The sequence below is a fragment of the Apis dorsata genome, unplaced genomic scaffold (assembly GCF_000469605.1).
Source record: "Apis dorsata unplaced genomic scaffold, Apis dorsata 1.3 scaffold_162, whole genome shotgun sequence".
NCBI classification, from domain to species: Eukaryota; Metazoa; Arthropoda; class Insecta; order Hymenoptera; family Apidae; genus Apis; species Apis dorsata.
The window spans coordinates 604,724-620,733 of record NW_006263451.1 but is presented as its reverse complement, the minus strand read 5'-3'; the positions used below and the strand labels follow the sequence as shown (position 1 = coordinate 620,733).

The following is a 16,010-nucleotide window of genomic DNA, read 5'->3' as shown; positions in this document are numbered from 1 at the left end:
CAAGCCGGTCTGCAAGTTAAAACCGGCGAACAAAGTGCACGCCGATCGTCTCTTGCTCTGAAACGAGTCACTGGCCTCTAAAACGAGCGCAAGGTGATCGGGGTGCGAGAGGTTTAATGGTCCGAATATGGAATTATGGATCGAACCAAGATAAAGTTGGTGTGGAAGTCAATGGATCGGGTTTGATACGATAGGATTGGCGAGTTGAAATAAGAAATTTAATTTTAGATTCTCATGTAATTTCATGTATGTACCGAATCGATTGAAAAATTGAGAAAATATCGATCGTAATGTGAACGGTGAATTGGTCTTTGATTGTGTTTATGCTTGTTTGACGATCAATGGATTGTGAAATGTGCAAATAACACAGTTGCGATATCTACGATTTCATGTAGGATCCATTCGACATGCATAGAAATATTGAAAATGGAAATCTTGGAAAATGTTTTAAAGATATTTTCAAGATTTCAAGTTTGATTTTATATCTTAGAGTATCTTGTTTTAAGAATATTGATTGATGATAAATTATGGAACTGTAATAAATTATATTTTCTTTTCTAACGGTAAAATTTTTTGATACTCGACGCGTAATTAACTCCTACGTTTTTTGTGCGACATCTTTTTATCTTTCAAGAACATGTTCAAGTATTTATACTTTATTATTAGTAAAATAATTTTTCTTTTATTATTTTTAATGATCGAATACGTTAAAAGAGACACTCATTTGCATATCTGGAATTTTATTCTGCTCTTTTTACCGAGATGTTGCAAAGGATTAATTTATGTAGAAAGTAGGAAGGTAAAAAGATATATTCCTTTAAATCATTCAACTGTTTCCTCTGCTATCTTTTTTTTTTTTGTTTTTTTTTTTTTTGTTTTCTTTATAAAGCACAAGGAAGAGACATAACTTGTTCCAGTTGCGTGACTTGTCCTGTGCGTTAAACTCGTTAGTAAAACTGTCTATGTAGCACACCTGTATCAAGAAATATTTGATGTCGGGATAAAAGATTTATTTCGAACCACCGATGACTGAAATTAGGACTTACTATAAAACCTGTCTGTCTGGATTTATCATGCAAAACTCAATAATAAACTTTAAAGTCTTCTTATTCAAATACAGCTTTCTTTCTTTTATATAAAATTCAATATTTTTCGTAATTCGTAAAAAAATTTTCCTTTTAAAAAAAGCATTCAGATTCTTCTATCTCTGCACATCATCAGCAAAAAAAAAGCAATTTTTTAAATATTTTTAAAGTTTTTTTCTTAATATTCCAATCTAACAAAAAAATTCCAAATGAAAATCCATATAATATAATAAATAATATTGAACACAAAGTTCAAGCATTAAATTCCGCTTTTTATGACTTCGTGAAATCGGCTATTTTATAAACTTCACATAATTTTAACCTTAAATGAAATATAATCCGTTTAACATAACCTCAACCGAATGCCCAGCCCTCAGATAGAATCGTTATCCAAGAAGATCAGACAGAGCTTTCTATCGCTCGATTCAAAAGCCAACGATGATGGTCGTCGACAATTACGAGTCAATTAATTAATTACGACGGACACACCGCCGGTTGATCGTACGCGAATATATTCCCGGGTCCAACTAGTCAAGACCATTAAGCGCGTTTATACTGAAAGCGTATAAATTCCACCCTATCGGACGATCGACGCTGAAATCGAGCATAAATAAACGGCAAACTGCCTCACCAGCTGTCCAGCACGACGCGTTAAAAGGCGCTCGTAAATCTCCCACGTAGCTGTCAATAATGTAATTAGCATAAGAAACGTGGACTCTTATCCGCGGACACGATACTCGCTAATACTTATTGGCATTTTTATATTAATGAATATTAATCGTTCTTATATGCGTGACGATCTGATTGCGATATCGCATCTCGATCACTTTTACAATATGATGTAAATCTTCGTTCTGACGGCGGAATTGTTTCACATTTGAAAAGCGAAGGGAGAAAATTAGAGATTTATTAAGATGGAAATTGTAAATGTAAATTGAATTTCCAAATTTGTTGAAATAGTTATTAAATTAGTTATTAAAAGGATTTTCGAATTTTTATTTATGTGATTATTACTTTTGGTGATTGTCTCAATATTTTTACGAATGTAACATATATGTAGAATATGCCTCACGTTGATGAATACTATTGTAATAATAAAACAATTTAAAATATTTTATTTTGTATAAATATTTCTATTTTTAAAAAAACCAGAAATGCTAATTAAATTTTATAAAATGATTAAAAATATTCTCATCTATTTTTGTTCTTCATCTTTTGACTTTTGAAAACGAGAGATAAATACTACTTACCGCATAAGGTATCGATATCCTTGTTGAGAAACAACAGAAAAAGGGGGAGGGCCTAAAATCAGAGTCGACCTCGGGTTGGGAAGCTCGTTAATGGAGGAAAGGTCGCGTGTAGAGGAGAATAACGTTTAGAGCTATTGGCCAGCATCAGGAGGTCGGCAGCCCACTAATCACCGCTAATGTTAATATTATGCAGCGACCACAATGCTCTACGTGGAACCTCGATAAACCACAGACGGATCTCGTCGAGATGCATGCATCGCTCGCATGCGAGCCCCTTGTTCCAGCTATGGTATATCCGTGATTCTTCTTCCTCTCATTCGGCTGTAACACGATGGACTTGAATCATTCGACGCTTCCGTGTTTCAGTCAGCTTGAAAGAGTTTTTGTTTTCAGTTAATAATTGCGAGTTGCATAGAGATATATAATTTCGTTTTGACTGATTTCAAAATGGTAATTATTTAACTTTATGTGTATGTTACTTTGAACAAGGAGATTAAAAATTTATCTCAACCAACAATCAAAGAAGAAACATTTATTTTTGTCATACTAACAAATCTTGAACTATAAGAGAATAATAAAATGATGGTTATTTACTTTTGTAATATTTCTGCTTCATGTTTGAATAACTTTGAATAAGAGGATTAAAAATTTATCTTTATAAACATTAAAAGAAGAAACATTTAATTTTGTTATATTTATATCTCCTTAATTATGAAAGAATAATAAGATGAAATTATTTTGTATACTTTGATTTTTGTAACACTGATATTTCTTTCTTAGATAAATCACTACGAAAATATTCCTACATCAAACTCTCTGTCATCAAGTACTACCAACATAATGCTCATTCTCATCATACCTTTGTAACTTTCCATCAAGTTTCGCGTGTACACTACCAACTCGAAGCGTAACTCTATTACATCTTCGTCTCGTTATCCGCGGGAAGAATAAAGGGAATCATGGCTTCCGCTTGTACGTTGAAACTCGGTTCATAGATCAGCTTGCGGTTTCTATAATTTGAGAGATTGAACGCCGCTTATACGCACCCGCATCCACGAAATCGCACTGTTCTTACAGAGAAGGGAGAAATTAATACCCAGGCGAAATTACCATTTATTTTCACGTCCCCGGCAATCAGGGAATGCGCGGCTAAATGTTAATGGATGACCACTGACAGCAAATTGAATACACGCATCGATTTCAAGGCGATACCCTGCGTGTATACCGCGACGTACCACTTGATCAAGCGTTGACCTATCAACTCGTTCGTTCGTAGCGACATCGCCCGGACAGGAGATAGAATACACATTTCAAAGGAGACTCGTGGGACACCGTATTGCCACGGGTGGCCAATTAGAAATGCGCCAATAGCCATGGTTGCGTTAGTGTGCGTGTGTGTCGCCGTTCATTGACAAGGAGTGCGGGTTTTATTCGTTCGATGAAGTATCGCGAATGATCACGCGATTACCGTCTAAAAGGTAATAATAGCGTGCTGCTTGTCACACGTAATCGTGCAAACGTATAATGTTAATTACGCAGTACAGGAGATTAATTCGATTCGCGGTTGCCTTTTCACTGTGGGAAACAGCAGGCAGAGTGTAATGGCTGCGCGAAGGTGCATCCTTCGTTAAAGATTATCCTGATTGCTTATTATAGTTTTAATGTCTTTTTTGGAATCATATTTGTGGGAAAAGAAAATTGGATCCAAATTGGAATATTTGGATATTCAAGATAGATAATCTGCAAGTAAGTCTAAGATAAAATATTTGGATATTTGAGGTTAGGTTAAGTTAGTTGGCTTTTAGGATATTGTATAAAGAATTTTCTTGAAAAATAGTATGTATTTGTATATTTAAGTTATTATTTCTGATAGATCCAATAAAAATAGATCATATTTAGGATGTATCTATAAATATCAATAATCTTAGAAAGAAAGTTGCTTGTGCATTGTTTCTTTCCAAGCTTATACTATAATAATTGATCATTCTGTTTTTATTTATGCTGTACTTATTGTCTTAAATTATTTGACAGATTGAATAATTGAAAATTTTTTATCTCACAAGACATCTAAAGTATAATATTTGGATATTTAAGAGAATAGTTTGTTTAGTAGTTTGCTTAGCTTTACAAACTATTTTGTAAAGCTAAAATGTTCTTAGAAAGAATATAATTCTGATTTATTGCTTTTAATAGTATCAATGCAAAAATAAACATTCATATTTAGCATAATATAATTGTATATTTACAAAATATCACATGATTTTGTAAATATCAATTGTTTTTGCATTGTCTTTAGATTTGTACTATAATAACTGATTATTTTGTGTTTTATATTGTAATTATTGTTCCAAATTTTTAATTACATTAACAATTTCTTATCTCATAAGGCATTTTTAATAAAAAATGTACATGAATATTTGAGTGCTTTATTTTTAATATATAAAGCTATAATTTTCTTTGAAAGAATGTAAATTTGATTTATTATTTCTGATATATAGATTCAATACAAAAATAGACAATATTTAAGCAATATTTAGTCAGATATATCTCATCTATAAATATCATTAAGCAAAAGAAGGAAATACTTTCCTTATAGTTGTCCCTTTTCAGCATTATAATAATTTATTATTTCATGTTTATACTTGCAAGATTTAATAATTGAAATTTTTTTGTGAAAATCCTGTTCTCATCTACAATTTTTTCTTCAATTCAATCTGCTGAAGAGAATATACTACCAATTTGTCGCCTTTCTAAAACATCTAATCAACACCCAGTGTTATTTTCTATAGATGTTGAAACAAACGTGTGTCTGAATCTGTCAACAAAGAATATCAAAGAGACAGCCATCAACTAGTACAACCGAATACAATTAGTCATTTGTAATCACACGACACGCTTCAAAAACATGTTATGTATAATACAATATGCTCGCTGTTCCTCTTATACGCAGGAATTACGTTTCACAATATTCTCTCGAGTTAAACTGTCTGTTGCGACACATCCTCGCCTGAAATATATTCTCCGTAATATTAATTTATCGTACGTAGCGGGTACCTACCGAAACAAGAACGAGTAGCAGCTCTGTTGCAATGGAGAAGATAAATTGAGACTCGCGAAAAGATTCAAACTTATACCGTTCCAAGATAGCATTGTGATGTGTAATAAGAAATTTGACATCAAAGGAAATTGCAAAGGATCTTACAAACGTCATCATCGCACTTCAACTCTTGTTTGTTTGTTGGATACCTGTTTTGTGTATACCTGAACACATGTGTCAGAGAATGTCTGAAAGAGATCTCTTCGTCTACGTGAATAATTTCTTCTGGGATCTAAGAATATTCTTCACGTTGATACATCGTGGAATTCTATTTGAAAACACGATTATTGAAATTCGTTGATTGGCAATAATGCATTGTGCATGTTTGGTATTCAAATTTAAATTTCTTAAAAATTCTTCCAATATCATTTCTTCTCATGATTAGTTTGTGCAAGGCTTAAGAAGTAAATTAATAATTTCAGATTTTTTTTCATAAAAGTATTATTGAAGTGAATGCGTTCAGTTATTTTCTTGATTAATAAATATTTAGTATGACGTAAGGACGAAATATTATTAATGAGACTGTGAACAATTTCTTTGATAAATTTGATTTCTTTAAAAAACATTCTATTTTACTTAATGATATAACTTTGTGATATTAAATTATGCTGAAAGCAAAAAAATGATTCGTGAGAATGGAATTTTAAATATTTTTTCATCTTTTTAACAACGTTAGGACGAAAATATGATAAATTGTATATAATGACAAACAGAGGAGTTATATATATATTTTTTTAAATTGCACCGCCTTAATTAATTAAAAAAATTATAAATAAACGATTATTATGAAATTTACTCATGTGGTAACAATCTCATGATGTATTAGTTAATGCTTGGTATCCAGCTTTGATTGATTTACTCGCAAATTTTCCCTTTAATAACATCTTACGCGAGTTTAATCGCCATTTCATATACATTTAATTTCCGATTGCTCAAGATGCACTTTTCCAAGTATTTCTCCCTATCCATCATTGCAATTTCCCATGATTCCACTATTACGCCTCAATATCAAACATTTTAATTCATCGTCAAATATTCGCAACATCCTTTAATGGATCCATTATCCTTGTGACTAATGAACTAACCTCGACAATTTATCGTAAGAATAGCAGGTGATCCTCAGCGCCATCTATCGAGCCTGCTCGGCACGCCGATAAATCTAACCTCACCGATCGAACCGGTAGCCTCTTCGAGAGATCGTATCTTCATTTTCTACGTTTCGTCGGGAGAGAGATGAACGAGAAGAACGGCATAAGAAACAAGAAGAAGTTACCGGTGACTACGAAGAAGTTCGGAGAGCGCGCACGTCTTAATTAAGGCGGCGCAATGACAAAGCGGCGCGCTTTTTCTCCGTGTCCCGGGCTGAACGTGAACGTCGTGCGTTTCTGTGCTCGTGGAAAAAAACGGGAGAGGGAAGATGGAGGGGCGCGTAGAGGTATTTCGGAATTGGGCTACCTTAATTGGGGGGACGCTCGGTGGGGCACGGGGTGCGCTTTGTCAACGTGGCGCGGCGCTTCCGTATTCACGTGATCGGGGCGTGAATTCCGCGTATTTAAGTGTCCGCCACGGCGTGCTCGCTTTCTCCTGAACCCGGTGCTCGGGTAATGATCCCTTTGTCCGAGCCGAGTGAACGCGACTTTAAGTGAAAACGTCCATTCACCGAACGACAACGACGCTTTGCACCCTGAATATATTGCACCGATTGCGAGGGGAAGATAAGTACCGAAGACTGAGGTCCGTCGGAGCTTCTCTCTTCCGGCGACCAGTCTCAGAGGGCCACCTTTTTTCCACCTACCTCCACCTTCTCCACCTCCTGCACTCGTCCTCTTTCTTTCATTACTTTTCTCGTCTTTTCTCTTTGCTCCTTCTTCTTCTTCGCCGTTTTTCGTCACTCTCGTTTCTTTGCGAAGAAGAAAAGGAAGATCGCTCGAAATGGAAGGGGACAACGAGTTTATTCATCGAGCGTCGAAACGATGGAATACCGTCATAATAAGATCTCGAGGTTGGACGGTGGCGTTCAGTGGCACCGCGACACGCGTTAAAAGCCGATTATTATTCCAACCGCCGCGAGATCGCGCGCCACGCGGTTCTTCGATGGCGGACGAGTCACGTGGAAACCGTCAATTGAACGTGGAGAATGTATTATATGGTAAAATTGTATTTGCTTCTCGCATGGGGGGATCTTCAATTGATTGTATACGCATGATTCGTTCAAGGATTGTCTTTTGTCTCGAAAATTGGATGGAAAAGTGAATGAAGTGAAAAAGACGTCTCCTGTGTAACGCGATTTGAATGGAAAGTTTTTTATAGATATGAAAGGGAAAATGTTTCTTGAAATGCTTTTATCGATTCCAGAATTTGTTCGATCGATACACGAATGGAAGATTGTTGGGAAATCGGATCCGTTCAGAGTGACGGGTGTTATGGACATAACACTTTCCTTGTCTTTCAACTTTTTCCTTTCAATATTTAGTGAAGTGCATACGGTTGAATCGAGTGGTCTTTTTATACGGTGAATTGATTTTACGAGAGTTCCGATTAAAGAATGCTTTGTGAGGGCAATAAAACGCTTCTCTTAACAAGTCGAATGTTTTCTGTTAATTAAAAAGTGGAATCATATGAAGGGAAAACGAATATCCTACTCATCCTCCTCGTATTATACATTCACTTTTATATAGTAAGAGATTTAACTTTTCCTTTTGATAACTTATTCCAAGAGTTTTTTTTTTTTTTAATACGAAGTGAGAATTCTTCTTTAAACACCAAGCAAAACAAATTAAAAGAAAAAATAAATTCATTATAAGATACAATTAATAAAATTATTAGACGAGGGTCAAGGATCACTTGACATAATTATTAATATCTAAAATAAAAAACCTCACGAAACCAACCGTTCTCACCACCGCGATAATGAAGTGATTTTCCTACTCCAGCAACCAACATTCCCAACTGCTCAATTTATTCACAACTGTTCACATTTCTCTCCCCCGCACATACCATTTCAACGATCCCGTTACCCGCACACTGTACCCACTCTTAGAAGGCCGTGCAAAGTACGTGCAAAACGGCCGTGCAAAACAGATCCTTGAAACGACACACACCGATCTAACGGCGGTTACTCGACGTTATCAGGCCTCGACCAGACAAATATCGCGAGGAATTTCGTTCTTTTCACTTTTTTCCCCCCCTCTCCTCTCCCCTCTCGAGATAAAACTCGCCTAGATTTACTAACACACAGCGTTATCTCGCGCCGCTGTTTTTGCCGCGCATTAGCAAGAGTGTAACACCGACCTGTCTTCCCAGCCAGGAAGCCAAGCACCAACGAGAGATCGATTCTCGACGTGTTTACGCGGACGCGGATAGGAAAAAAATTAATTAACACCCTCCCACGGGATAAGCGGCTTATGTTCAGATAATATTGGACGACCATCACTATTTAATAGACTGGTCGTGGTGGATCTAGGCGGGAACCTACGGGTGTAAATAAACGCCTGGCGAGTGGCTCTATTAATAGGATTCCAGAGTGGTTAGCAGCAGGCTGGAATGTTTTTTTTCTTTTTTTTTTTTTTTTTCTCCCTGGAACCATAGATAGAGAGGGACGTGGTATTATCGGTGTTCTCGTTACCGATCGGTCGATCCAGAAGCAGATCTCGCCGCGAGATAATCGCGCGAAGATCTTAAGACTGTTAACGTTCGAAACACAGGAACACTCGAATAGTGCCGTCAACTAGTCAACGATCGAGAATCGAGACGGGATGGTCCTATCGATCTTTCAGATTTCGAATCCAGATTGCATCGATATGAATTTTAATCTATTTTCTGTGGATGTTATCCTGGCTTATCGAGTAACAGGACGCATCGTGTACAGGGATAATAATATCAATTTGTTACCAAGTTGTTCCGGTTTCGATTGTATCCAGTGAAATTTAAGGTTTCGTTGAGCATGAAAAGAATGAGAAGAAATTTTAAAAAATATTAAAAATATGGAGATAATATAATGATGTCAAGAGAAAGAGAGAGAAATATTCAAAATATTCTGGATTTTTAATATTCAGTGAGAGAAGATCAAGAAAAAAGAGAAGGAAATAAATGGAATAAAGATTGAAAGAAATGAAATAAAAGGAATGAAAGTTTCACTGTTCGCATGGAAGTACGAGAAAAAAATAAAGAAGAATTTTCTATACCTTATAGAAGAACTTTTTGAAATGAAGTACACGTATGGTTTGATGGAACAGTTGAATGGAAAGGGGTCCCGAGGTGAGAAGGTTGGAGGCTTTGACCTGGTGAACCAGATGTTTTTACCGTGATGTAATTGCTGGTAATGGAATAGATTTTACACGTTGAAAGATGAATTGTGATGATCGGTATTTTTTTTTTTTTTTTACTTTTGTGAATAAATCAGCAAAGTAATTTCTACCTGATCACTAATTGAGGAAATGTTAAAGGGTTGTATTGTTAGGAATCCGATTATATAAGCGGGGAATTCTTGTATAAAAAGTTTGTACAAGTTATTATTAACTAATAATGTCTTTTTTGCAGTTGCAAACGTTGAATACCACCTTTAATAATTGCATAAGTGCTTATGATGTTAGAATGAGTTGTAAAAGTTATGTAACCTCACCTAAAAAGTTATAAGCTGTTGCAAAGTCATCAGCTTCGAGCATACATAATTATACATGATGTATTAAATGATTCTCTAAAATATCTCAAATTCAAATTTTATATTTCAATAATATAATTTTTAATTTGCAATTGTATTGCGTCTCTTCATTTCAATGTACACATTATAAATCTATCTGAAACTGAAATCAAAGAAATATCATATTCAAAGATTTATGCAACTATCCTTCATCATTTCGATAAACATTAATAGTTTCCTAAAATAAATAAAGTGTTCTTTCAAACCTGTAAATCACCCTCTACGTCCTCTTCGAAGCATTAATTTAAAAGGAAAACCAACAAACAAATGAAAACATGGACACAACGATCATGAAAAAGCTCCAATCAACTCCAGATATCAAAGAATCCAATTAATCCGTTTCCTGTCAATTCATCACAACCGAGGTACATAACGTAACACAAGCACCAATATTCGCCACTAATTCACACCTCGGACACGATTACTGAAACACGTAAAACAACTCTTCAGTTATCATAAAAATAAAAAAAATAAATAAATAAAAAGAGAAGAGAGAGAGAGAGAAAAAAAAATAAACCCAATCAAAGACACTATAATCACCAAGGATACTCCGATAGCCAACCTGTTGAGGCAGCCGCGGGAAGCATTGCATAAATCGCGGATGATAAAGCCAGGACTTGGGACAGAAATGGCCGTTAATTCAAGCATTATACGTTTAACGAAGGACTATTAATAGAGGAGGCCCGGTTGCAAGGGGACGAGTGTGTCGCCTTTTGAAAAGCGGCCTGCAGCGGCTCGCCACCACATATTTGCACGTAGTCGCAGATACGTGTATACCTGCCGTGACTCTGGCGGTAATTGCGGATTATATTACGGCTTAAAATAATGAAAATCTATTAGTTGGTAGCGGTCTGTTGCAGGAGACCACTCGTTTCGAACGCGTGTGTAATGAAACGGACGCAAAAAGAGACAACGTTCTTCGATGGGGACGGGTAGATTCCGTTTCGCATTTAAGTGGACGTTTGTTAAATTGACCAGTGAACTGGAGCGCCCTCTCGAACGGCCATTTTTGTTTTTAGATCTACGAGGGAACACGTTTTCATTAACGCGTACGCGATCAAACGCGTTTTTTTCTTCCTTCTTTCCTTTTTCTTTCACAACTCTTTTCAGACAGTTTCCATGAATCGATTTTTTCACGAGATTTAAAACGTGATAGACTTCAAACGTTATTATACCTCAAGATACAACATACTCTTTTCTTTTTTCTTTCATCATTCACAACACGTGAAAACGTTTGAAAATTTCAAAGAGAAAAAATTCCAAAAATTGCAGAAACACGTTATCCAAACATGGTTCCTAACGTCGAACCAAGAAAAACCAAACACCTCTAACCCCATCACCCTTCCGTCAGCACCCTTCCATCAATCCCTCCCTCTATACAAAACCTCAAAACGACCCCCAAACGCTTCCACCCAACGCTTCCAACCTCTTATCCTCCTCCCAAGCACATATATTCACACCAAGCGTACAGCGTTTACTCTCGTAAAACCTCTACACAGAAATCTCTCGAGTCGAAGATGGAACGTGGAACGTACGTAGACTCCGCGTACATAGGAAGGAACGGGTGTCCCGCAGGAATGCGCGCACAAAGGAGGAAGAGGAGGCCCAGGCCGTCGTCGGGACGACGACTCTGTCGACGATCACCGAGGCCGGTGGGCGGCGCGGAGGGATCGAGCGAGCGGCGTCTCGGTCGGTCGGGGTCGGTGACTCGAACGGTCGCCGATCCGTCAGTCGATTACTCCGGGGATCTTACGTGAACATGGAAACAGGTTCTTGGAATCCGGTTCTCGATTCTACATACGACTCTAATCAACGCGGCTAGATTGCTGCATCGTATAGGCGGCCTGCTATACCTGTACACGCTGCGTTGCGTTCGTTATTCCCTTCGTTCCGAGGATCGCCCGTTCGTTTGTTCCTTTCGCCACGAATCGACTGCCGGTTCGCTCGAAAAGAGCGAACAGATTAGATTTTGGATATGCAGAAAATACGTTGAGAAAATTCGTAGATTCTTTTTTGGATAAATTGAGCAGAGGTTAATAATAATAATCAACAATCGACTAATTTAATGCATATATAAAATTCCTTGCCTCGTCTCAATTTACAATCGTATTATCCACCTTTCGAAGCGGTCGATCGTTCCACCCTGAAACATCAACATTGTTGCCAATCTCCCTCTCGATATAGGTTTTAAAGGAAATGGCTGTTGTTGCCGTTGATCGAGCAAACGGACAGCGATTTTATGCGAATGATTCGGCCGGCCACGGTAGCCGCCAATTATCGTTAATTGAGATCCCGAAATTGCAACGCGGAGGCGCAGCTGCCGCGATGGATACCGATCGAGGGAGTGGTGGATCCAGAGAGGCGAGAGAGGATCGAAGCTGGGTTCAGCCGGGGCAGAAATGATCGAGCTCGTCTCCTCCTGCGTTTGGATCTGTGTGTGTGTGTGTGTGTATGTGTGTATACGTACGTGTGTGGCATCGTGAACGCTAATTTATATCAATCATAGCCTCTGCCTACAACGTTGTCGCCACGGGAGGCTATCGCTCGTGGCGATTCCCTTTTAGTACTCTTTGCGTACTCGAGGATACTCGTGCGTGCGATTATTGTATTTGCGCGCGCACGGTAGATAGAAGTTAACGAGATAAAGGAGAGATTTTTGGGTGTCGGAGGACGTTTAGTAGATAGGTTTTTGAATTTATAGACAGTTTTGCTTCGTACCAAAAGGAAATCGTCGATACATGTTGTACAACTGTTGACGAGGATAATATTAACTAGGAATTTTGAAACGAGTAGCTTTAGGCTGATGAGTTTATCCTTTGCGAGGTTTTAATCATCCTGCTTCTATAATTAAACGATTAAAATTGTTAAGGTTTTTTTTTTTGTACACGTTTTTGCGTGTTTCGTGGAATGCATTTGATCGAAAAAAATTACGGTAAATCTGTGAGCATATATAGAAAGTTATTCGATCGAATGCAAAAAAAAAAAAAAATAAAAAAGAAAGAAAAACGTTCGTTCACCTCCGCTTCTATTAATAAGATAAGTGTACACTGTCAGCGTGAAGCATTATAATAAGCATGCGTGCAAGAGGTGAAACTCTGTCTTGTATTAATCCGTTGTAACTGTTTCAAGCATAGACAGGGTGAAACCATTGATCGAAAGGGACTATATAATCTCTGACAGAACGAAGGAGTACGTACGTACGTTCAATGGTTGTGGAAGAGTTTATCATAGCGCTCGATCATATTTCTTGTCCCAACCCCCTCCCTGTAATTTCTTCTTGTTCTCCATATTTAAACAAGTCGAGAATCCATTGCGTGGACGTAGAATCGATTAAAGAGGAGAATCAGCACTGCTTCCAGCAGTGCAAAATAGCTACTGCTTATTCTACATAGTTTGCCGGATCGTTCAAGGCCATGTTAAAAGTGTTTCCCACTGTTTATACCTCTATGATTCTAGAACAAACAATATTCTCGAAATATAAAATATTGGTTTAATTTGATAGGTATGTTTAATCTTCTATGATATTTTTCGCTTCAGAAAAGCAGAATTTTATTGAATTTCGAAGTAGAAATATTAATTTTGTATATTTGATTAATTTTACGAACATTTTAAAAGTAACATTTTTGTGAATTTGTATGAATTTGTTGGCATACGTATTTTAAGATTAAAAAAAAAAAAAAAAGATAATTTCGATTGTAATTTTCAAATTAAAGATATTTCCAATATTTTAAATTCTGTTAAAGTAAAATAAACATTGACTTTAATTAGATGAAAAACACACAGTAAATTCAATATAAGTGCACGTACGTAAACTTTTCGATATATTTTAGAACGGATTTCATCGATATGTAAAAAACGAAAAACGAATTTGATTCAAGTGTAACACTCGTTTAAAAAGATACAAAATATGTTATGAGAACATGGAAATTGCAGTGGTCTTTAATCAATACAGAATATCAAAAATATTTGCCTTCAAGTATTAGTGTATTCAGCTAATGCAATTATTTACACAGTTTGCTTAATATGGATTTTCATAGGTCGTGTAACAAGGTTTACAAGGTTTGTTAGACGTTGTTGTTCAATAAGATATAACAAAGAATTACCTGTTTTAAATAACCTGTTTAGCTTCTCTATATATATATGCCATGAGATCGTAAATTAACTAAAATGCATCCCGAACGTAAAAATCATTTATGACTTAATATCTGAAAATTTTTTTCAGATATAATTCTCGCCATATAAAAAATAGCAAATCAACCGCTTATGTAGATTCTACTTTGCAGGACCTGTTTCTCTCAAGGCTCCCTGTTTTAATATATATATATATAAAAAAAATTCTTATCTACTTAACTCGATCCTTGTTATCTTCCCTTTTACACGTTTCAAATTTTCACTTGAAATATGTAAATTTCTTTTCACAATTGATTTCAATGACTTTGTTATTTTATAATTCCAATTCAATCCACCTGCTTATGCATCGTATTACTTACGAGTACATTTTAAACGCAGAAAATTATTAATAAGAAAGAAATTAAACCGGTGATATATCCCCAACAAATAAAATATAAAATGTTGTACGTGTTTGTCGTCAGATGTTCATCGAGGTATACTTTGTGTTTACCAACCGTATAAATATAATGCTAACAAGCAATTATCGAACACAGGTCCGATTCCAAAGAAGAAAAGCGGCCCGACAAAGAAGAAAAAGCGATGGTTTATCGGTGTCAATGAGATGCGCGGGCCACAGTCCTGATCCAAGGTTGTCCATCTGCTGCGCTATCTATCCGATACACAGTGTATCCAACGCAATGTGTCCACGCCTCGGCACGGGCGCAATCGCGACTGCGCGCGCGCAACGCTTTCGGTCAGCCTCGAGTGAAGAGACATCTTTGTTTGGATAAAGTCGTGGAATCTAAGCGGATGTGTGTCTCGGAAATCTGTAACAATACGAAGAGGAGAAATCGGATCTTGAACGCAACACGAGATAAGGAAAATTGAATGTAAAGAAAGAAAAAAACTTATATAAATCAATTTGAAGTATTTACGGACGTAGCATTGACGATGTATTTGCCCACGTATCGTTGCATGCATGTCATTTATTTTTGGATGGAACAGGTCAGTGCATTATATCTTGTTTGGGAAAACATTTCGTTTCCACTTTAAGTAATTAATAAGAATAATTTATAACCTCTAAAAGAATTTGGAAAGGTTAATCAATTAACTTTTAATAAGTATAATTTATAACCTCTAAAGGAATTTGGCTTCGTGAAGTTTGATCGCTTAACTTTTTAACTTTTAATTTTTTATCGCTTCTTAGATGGATTTTTAAGGATATCTTCACGCGATAATTATTCTTTATTTACTTAACTGTTTATCAACGATTTTTATCAATTTCCATTTACATCGTAACACATCGTAACGATGAAACGATCAATTGCGCGAATATGTCGCCATCTGTATTTCCATAACATATTTCGTATTTATCGGTGGATTCTTTTAATTTGCAGTTAGGAAACGAAATAACGAGAGACGATGGCGGTTTCACCTGTTCGAACGTCTTCACACTGCTCACCTGTTGTTTTCGATTCCGAGACCCGTCACGGGATTATTAAGGATTTCGTGGACACGAGAGGGCGCAGCCAGCAAGAAGACCAATTAAATTTCGCCCGTCACGAAGCGAATCCCTCGGTTAAAGAAGCTGCTTGCTTAGGGCCCCCTCGAGAATAATGTACCGCATTCCAAATGAGGAGATTTACACAATCGGGGCGGCGGCGGACCCTCGCCCGAAGCAACAAGTCTTTTTGCCGGAACCGTTCCAGTGATCGTTCTTTCCTGCATTTCTTTTTTGCCACCTGGATCCACCGTCGCGGCAATTAGGA

At 36.7% G+C, this 16,010-nt stretch overlaps 1 long non-coding RNA gene across 1 annotated transcript; it reads left to right on the top strand.

The window, feature by feature from the left end:
• The first annotated feature begins 3,079 nt into the window (after window positions 1-3,079).
• On the top strand, window positions 3,080-15,144 carry LOC116185342. The gene is made up of 2 exons (XR_004150179.1): window positions 3,080-4,081; window positions 14,796-15,144. It is a non-coding gene; the product is annotated as an uncharacterized LOC116185342 (long non-coding RNA).
• Window positions 15,145-16,010: the final 866 nt, after the last annotated feature.